The 6,156-nt window shown below is 37.6% G+C and overlaps 1 long non-coding RNA gene across 1 annotated transcript; it reads right to left on the bottom strand.

The window, feature by feature from the left end:
- Window positions 1-5,939, bottom strand: LOC103901273. The gene is made up of 7 exons (XR_002086225.1): window positions 5,845-5,939; window positions 4,594-4,649; window positions 3,920-3,989; window positions 3,231-3,313; window positions 1,960-1,989; window positions 1,012-1,056; window positions 1-375 (listed from the first exon to the last, which is right to left on the bottom strand). It is a non-coding gene; the product is annotated as an uncharacterized LOC103901273 (long non-coding RNA).
- Window positions 5,940-6,156: the final 217 nt, after the last annotated feature.

Below are 6,156 nucleotides of genomic sequence, written 5' to 3'. Positions count from 1 at the left end.
TTATTACAGATTTTCAGTATCAACAAGTCTGTACAACCTTATAATATTTTAAAAGGGCAAATAGTCTCAGGGTTTTTTCCATGTATTGAAGCTCAACACTCATTTCCCTAATATCGCTGCTATCCTTCCTACAGAGGGCAGCTCAATGTTTTGGGAAAAGCACTATTTTAAATATGCAGAGACAGTGATTTTGGTTCACATGCAGTTTCTGAAAACAGTATCTGCTAAACAAAATTGCAGCAGCTGTTTCAGCAGGCTTTGAAAAGCGTGGCGTCCCACTCCAAGCCACAAAAACTCTTTGGGTGTTACACTTCCTTCCAGTTACAGGTCATCCACATTTGTCAGGCAGCACTGACGAAGTGTTCCAACTCATCACTGGAAAAAGAGAACAAGGTGTAAGTAAAACGGTTCATTTGAGGGAGAAATTTCCATTTGCAAGTAAGTACACAACACTTTGTACACATTAAGGTGTTACCATTTCTGTAAGAAAACCTAAAACCCCACAGACATTATACTACTACTCAGAAAGTTTAAATTAAATCTTTCAGTCTCGTCTCAGATTCCGGATCCGTATTAGGCTTTTCAGCAAGGAATTCAGGTTCGGGATAGGATCATCACAGATGAGACAAAAGCAATACAGAAAACGTAAATTTAATAGGAAATGTATGTTTTTCTATAGGGTTTCTGATTGCAATACAAAATTTAAACATTCTCTAGTCCTTTGGCATATTGCAATAATAATGTACATTATTTAAAACTTTTCATGTAGGTTTGAAAGCTAACCAAGGTTAGGCACAGCTATCAACATACATTGTGCCTTGGGGAACAAGTGTTCTTAAATTCTGACTATGTACAGAATTAATTACTCTGCCAACTTACCATAACAATTGATCAATTAGTGTATTAAGCTTATCAACAACTGTCATAATACAAAAAAATTCCCAAACTGTAAGCACAGTGTTACTTTAGACTTAAAACGAGAAAATGTTTAGAAGCTTTTCAGTTATATACCTGAATAAGCTAAAAGCATTTGTTCCTACATTTTTGACCATTTTCCTGTCCAAAAAGAGACGTTTATTAGTTCAGAAAAATTTTCTTCCATCACTCAAAATACAACTTGCCATCCATTTAGTCTCTCATACAGACCAAACTGCATTATTAAACATGTGTTGGATTAGTATCAGTACTCTGCAAGTTCTGTGAAACTTAACTTAGAAGTGTAGTCATGCCACACTAAGATTTATTTTGCTTCTCTTGCCCAGGTATTTTTCAACTTCATTACAAACTATGATAGGCAACTAACCGATCAAGTGTAATTCCCCCTCTCCTATGAGAATCAAAAAGTTCATTTCTGAAAATTAGCTAATACCTGGTTCTCAGCTTCTATCAAAACATTGAAAACTCCAGAAGCTAAAATCCACCAACAAGCAAGCATTAAACAAAAAACTGCATCCAGACCACATTCTTCTACATACGACTCTCCTGCAAGCAACGGGAAAATTGAGACTACCTCCGAACTAGAACTGAAAGTTCAAAAAAAGGCCAAGATAGATCATTAGATGTTTCACCATTTTCCGTAATGCATATACATACAAACCCCACTCCACTTCAAATACGCCATTTGTAATACAACAGTTTACATGTCACCTCCTGCTTATAAGTGGGGTTGACAATAATGCAGTTTTTAAAGCAGGCATTTAAAAATTATCATTACTTATTTAAAGCAGTTTTGCTGAGTTTCAAGGTATGTACAGACTATGAAGCCTATCATCTTCAAAGACTTCACCTGTTCTGGTGTTAGAGTAGTCTAAACTCAGAAGTCAGATTCACATGTGTTTTTCATCAAGCAATCAATCAGGTTCAGGATAGGTTCTTCACTGATCAGACATACCAATGGTTTTAAGCATTACTCTCACACCAAGCTTTTAAATTAATCTTAACATTTATTGGAATTCATACCTTCAATTGAGAAGCAGCCTTCAAGCATCTCTGCAAAGACATAAAAGGCACTGGTTAGTTACACTAACAAGGCTTGCTACTTCCAACTCTTCTCTAGATCAGCCATGTAAGTCACTCCACTTCCTACTTGTAATATCGCCCATCTAAACAATACAGCATTTTATAGGTAGCACTGCTGCACAAGAAGTTTCACTCACATACTGGGACAAAGCCTGTTCATCAAAAGAAACTGCTGGTAGTTAGCAAGGTATTTAATTTAAGGTATATACCCTTCTTTAGTAAGGAGTGGAATAAAATTATAGAAGTTGTAGTAAGACAAGAAAATTAGAACTTGTCCTTGCGCTTTAGATTTTAGCTTCTTTAATAAAAACAAACTGTGGATACTCAGGAACCAGTGCAATTAAAGTAAATTTCATTGAAAAAGATTAAATTCGGATACTTCGGTAAGAATGAAGTTCTTGGGGAAACCACTACCAACACTCTTGATGCACAGTAAGCGTTCACAAGCACGCTTTTTGCCTGCTGCAAGTATAATGTTATACTAGCCCTTCTGAATTAGTTTAGCTCTGGAGCTGAAACAGCTTTAATATAATTAGAATTCATTAAAATTCACCACCAAATTTCACCTTTACTCATTAACATTACTTTTCCTAAATGCTCTCATCTGAGTGAGCCCCAAGTTAACAGTCCTAAGAGGGTCAAAGCACAAACATCATCACTAGCTTTCAAACACCAGCAACACTTCCTTACCAGGGCACTTTTAACACACCTGGCTGATGTTTGTTATTTACCCACTATAAGACAGGATACCTCAAATTATAGCAGTCTAACACTTCCCTCTCTCTCTGCTCTTTAAAGATGCTAGCTTTTGCAACAGCACATATCCATGTCAACATGGAGCTGAGGCGAGTTTAAATAATGTACCAACATCCTTATTCACAACCTGGAGCGTGGTGGCATATAGCTTGTACATGGGGACAGAAATAAAAATAACACCAGCTGGGATAATGACTGAAAGATTAAGTGACTTTTGAAAGAGTTAAGTGGTTTCATCTCAGTAGCCAGATCCGTATGAAGTTTCTCATCAACATATCAGGTTTGGCAGTTTCATCATAATTTACCACTTAAGTATCTGTGACTGGGACTGCAAAGCAATTCATACATTCATATATTCCACAACATAAGCTTTGTGTCTTTCATATGCAGATATACTGAAAAGGGAATACGTTGAATTAACAAAACATTTCAGCTGCTTAATCAATAAATATTACCTCTATCTGTTGTACTACAGTTGCCAGGAAATCTTTCATCAGGACGCCTGACATTCCCATTATTAGAAACTGTTCATGCCATTCTAGAAATTTGAGTAAAATAGTAAATTACAACATGTTCACACTTAATATAGCGCAACTCATTAGGAACAACCAAGTTTTACTCTTGTGGATCCCCCTTTCCTCCCAACCACTGGTTGCAAGTATTTGAGTCAAATTAAATCAAATACAGATCCTGAAGTTATTTCTTAGCATTTCCAAAAGGTGAGAATATCAACCATATTCTTTAAAAAATGAATACACATTTTTATTAAAAAATTAGAACCATTTGCCTGTTTATATTAACAAGTCTCTAGATGTCCCCTTTGTTTTCTCAGCCTAAACACTTTCTTATACTAATCTCCCAATAAAGTGCAAATTCCCAACTAAAAGCCATCTTGAGGTAATCTTTGTTAGATTTAGTATGAACACTTCAGACAGGTATATTTTACCAGGTCCTCCGACAGCGACCCAAATAAACGATTCACCAACTCCCCAGCCTATACAGTTCTAGACCATGTCAAACATGCCTGAAATACAACTATACCTCAATTTTAAAGCTAATGACACACGTACTAATTTGATCATACGTATATTTTGCTAATCTATTTATCATATTAATTTATCCCCACTGATCATTCAAAACATACATAGCTTTCAGGAAAATCCACTTGTGTGTACCAAGTATTCTTCTACTTCTGATGGTGCTTCCATGAAGGACTAAAATTGAAATTAAACAAAACAAAAATTACGTTTTAAAGTAGAAAATGTCTCTTGCTGTGGTCTAGCCATCACGTCTCATGTTACCATGTCAGAAGCAATCACCAAGCACTAAAAATTCAATTTTTCATACAACAATTCAATATTGGTCTAGAACAGTCTTCAATACCTGACAAATTGAACTTTTCTATGCACTAGAAAAAAGTTACCCTGAAGTCCAAAATCAGTATAATTTAGCACAAGTTAACCAAGTGATTTATCATGTGGGGCTTCATGCTTATTTAAATGCCGCAGGAAAAGAAACTACGAACTGACCTAAGGGCCGACCTTAACTCAGTGAAGAGCACAAAAAAGTCGTTAAATAATTACTCATCCATTTGATGGCAACTATGAAAATACAGTATATCGTAACTGTTTTTCCTTTTTGTTCCGCTCAGTAGCCATACAAAGATGACAACCCTTTGGCACTTAACACATTCCGTACTTTTCCAGACAAAAATATGGAAACCAAGTAAGAAATGGAAGCATTTATTATCTTGATCAACAATAGAAATGTAGCATTACTTCCAGAGCAACAAAATTAAAAAAAATCCAGAGCCATTACCTTCCTGCTTCTGTATAATGTTTTGGGCACCACTGAAAACTTCCTCTCCATCATACCTAAAAACAAACAGTAAACAATTAACACTCGAAATCAGCAGATTCTTATTACCAGGCCACTAAGTCACACACATTATGAGACAATAATCATCAACAATCTCTGAAGTCTCAGAAGCAATATGTTGAGTATGTAAGTCATAAGTTTGTAGGAGGCCTTTTAGAAAGCAGCAAGAAATGCAGCCAGTTTTAAGTAACAAAGGAGTTACGAGTTACATCCACTTGAAATACCATATTAAAAGCACTGCAGAAATAACTGCGTGTACCCACCATTAAACTTCAGTCCAAGGGATTTTTAACAAAAATTCATCATCTCAAGGTCTCAGTTCTTTAAGTATAAGCACTGATTTCAATTGGTTTAGAGAATTCAGTTTTAACCAAGTAGCAAGTATTTAAATCTACAAATTCAACCAGCCAAAGAAATACATGACAAAGTATTTGTTTTGTCACACACAAAACTTAAAATACGCAGCTTCCAATAATAATGTTTCTCACTCTGCACTACATAGACCAAACAAACGTAGCAATCCATTAAAGGTAATTAAACATGTTTTGTTTCAAATCACAAAAAAAATTAAGCTATGGAGAAATCTCGAGTTAAGCTTGCTTATTACACCCAATAACCAAGGGTTACTACCGGCTTGTAAAGATTAAAAAATTTTACTGTGCAGTAATCGAACATGTGACTCAGGCTATCATTAGACAAGCTAATTCAACACGGAATGAACGCACCCGACAACCTCCTACATGAATGCAACCATCTCCTAATCTTTGCTTGCAGATTAGAGCCTATAATTCTAGCTATTTTTTTATTGTATTGCCCATTTTTCCAGGACTATAGCATCGCGAGAGGGGAAAAAGGCATCTTAAGGCCACAGGAAGTTTGTGGGGATTTTTTGTGTTTTTTTTAATATATCTCCCTTTATTCTGCTGTCTCATTGCCTAGCGAAAAAAGAGCATCTATAGTTAAGACGTTAATCTCACGATTCACATTAAAAAAAGCATGCGAAAATTGCTGTGTTTTTTTCTTGGCACAATATGTGGATTTCACAGCAACTGTTTTTAAAAGTTTCCTGTTGTAGGACGATTCCATGCTGCCGATAGCTGAGCCCTCTGAAACGCACACAGGGGACAAATGCGTGCACCAACCCGACGTCAAACGAACAAGGCAACTCCAGCTTCTTCAGGGAGCCCTAACCTCTCACGAAAACACCTCTTCTCATCGCGGTGTTTAGGCCGACTTCATTCACCAGCATTCGCCAGCACTCCAAGCACCAATTCCAACGACAGCTGAGCGTAGCGGACGGCTGCATCGCCCTGGCAAGGGGCTGCTCCCAACCCCAGCAATTAAGAGCTGGCGCCGCTGGCGGGCAGCATTCGTTCGTCAGCCCCCGAAGGCACCCGACACGAGCTCCCCGGCGCCGGCCGGGCCGGGCAGCGACCAAAATGGCGTAGGCCAGGCAGCGCCTCGCCGGGTGCCGCCCGCATCAGGGCAAAATGGTACCCCGCC

The sequence above is a fragment of the Aptenodytes forsteri genome, unplaced genomic scaffold (genome assembly GCF_000699145.1).
Source record: "Aptenodytes forsteri isolate BGI_AS27 unplaced genomic scaffold, ASM69914v1 Scaffold101, whole genome shotgun sequence".
Classification (NCBI taxonomy): domain Eukaryota; kingdom Metazoa; phylum Chordata; class Aves; order Sphenisciformes; family Spheniscidae; genus Aptenodytes; species Aptenodytes forsteri.
This window is presented reverse-complemented; position numbering and strand designations above follow the sequence as displayed.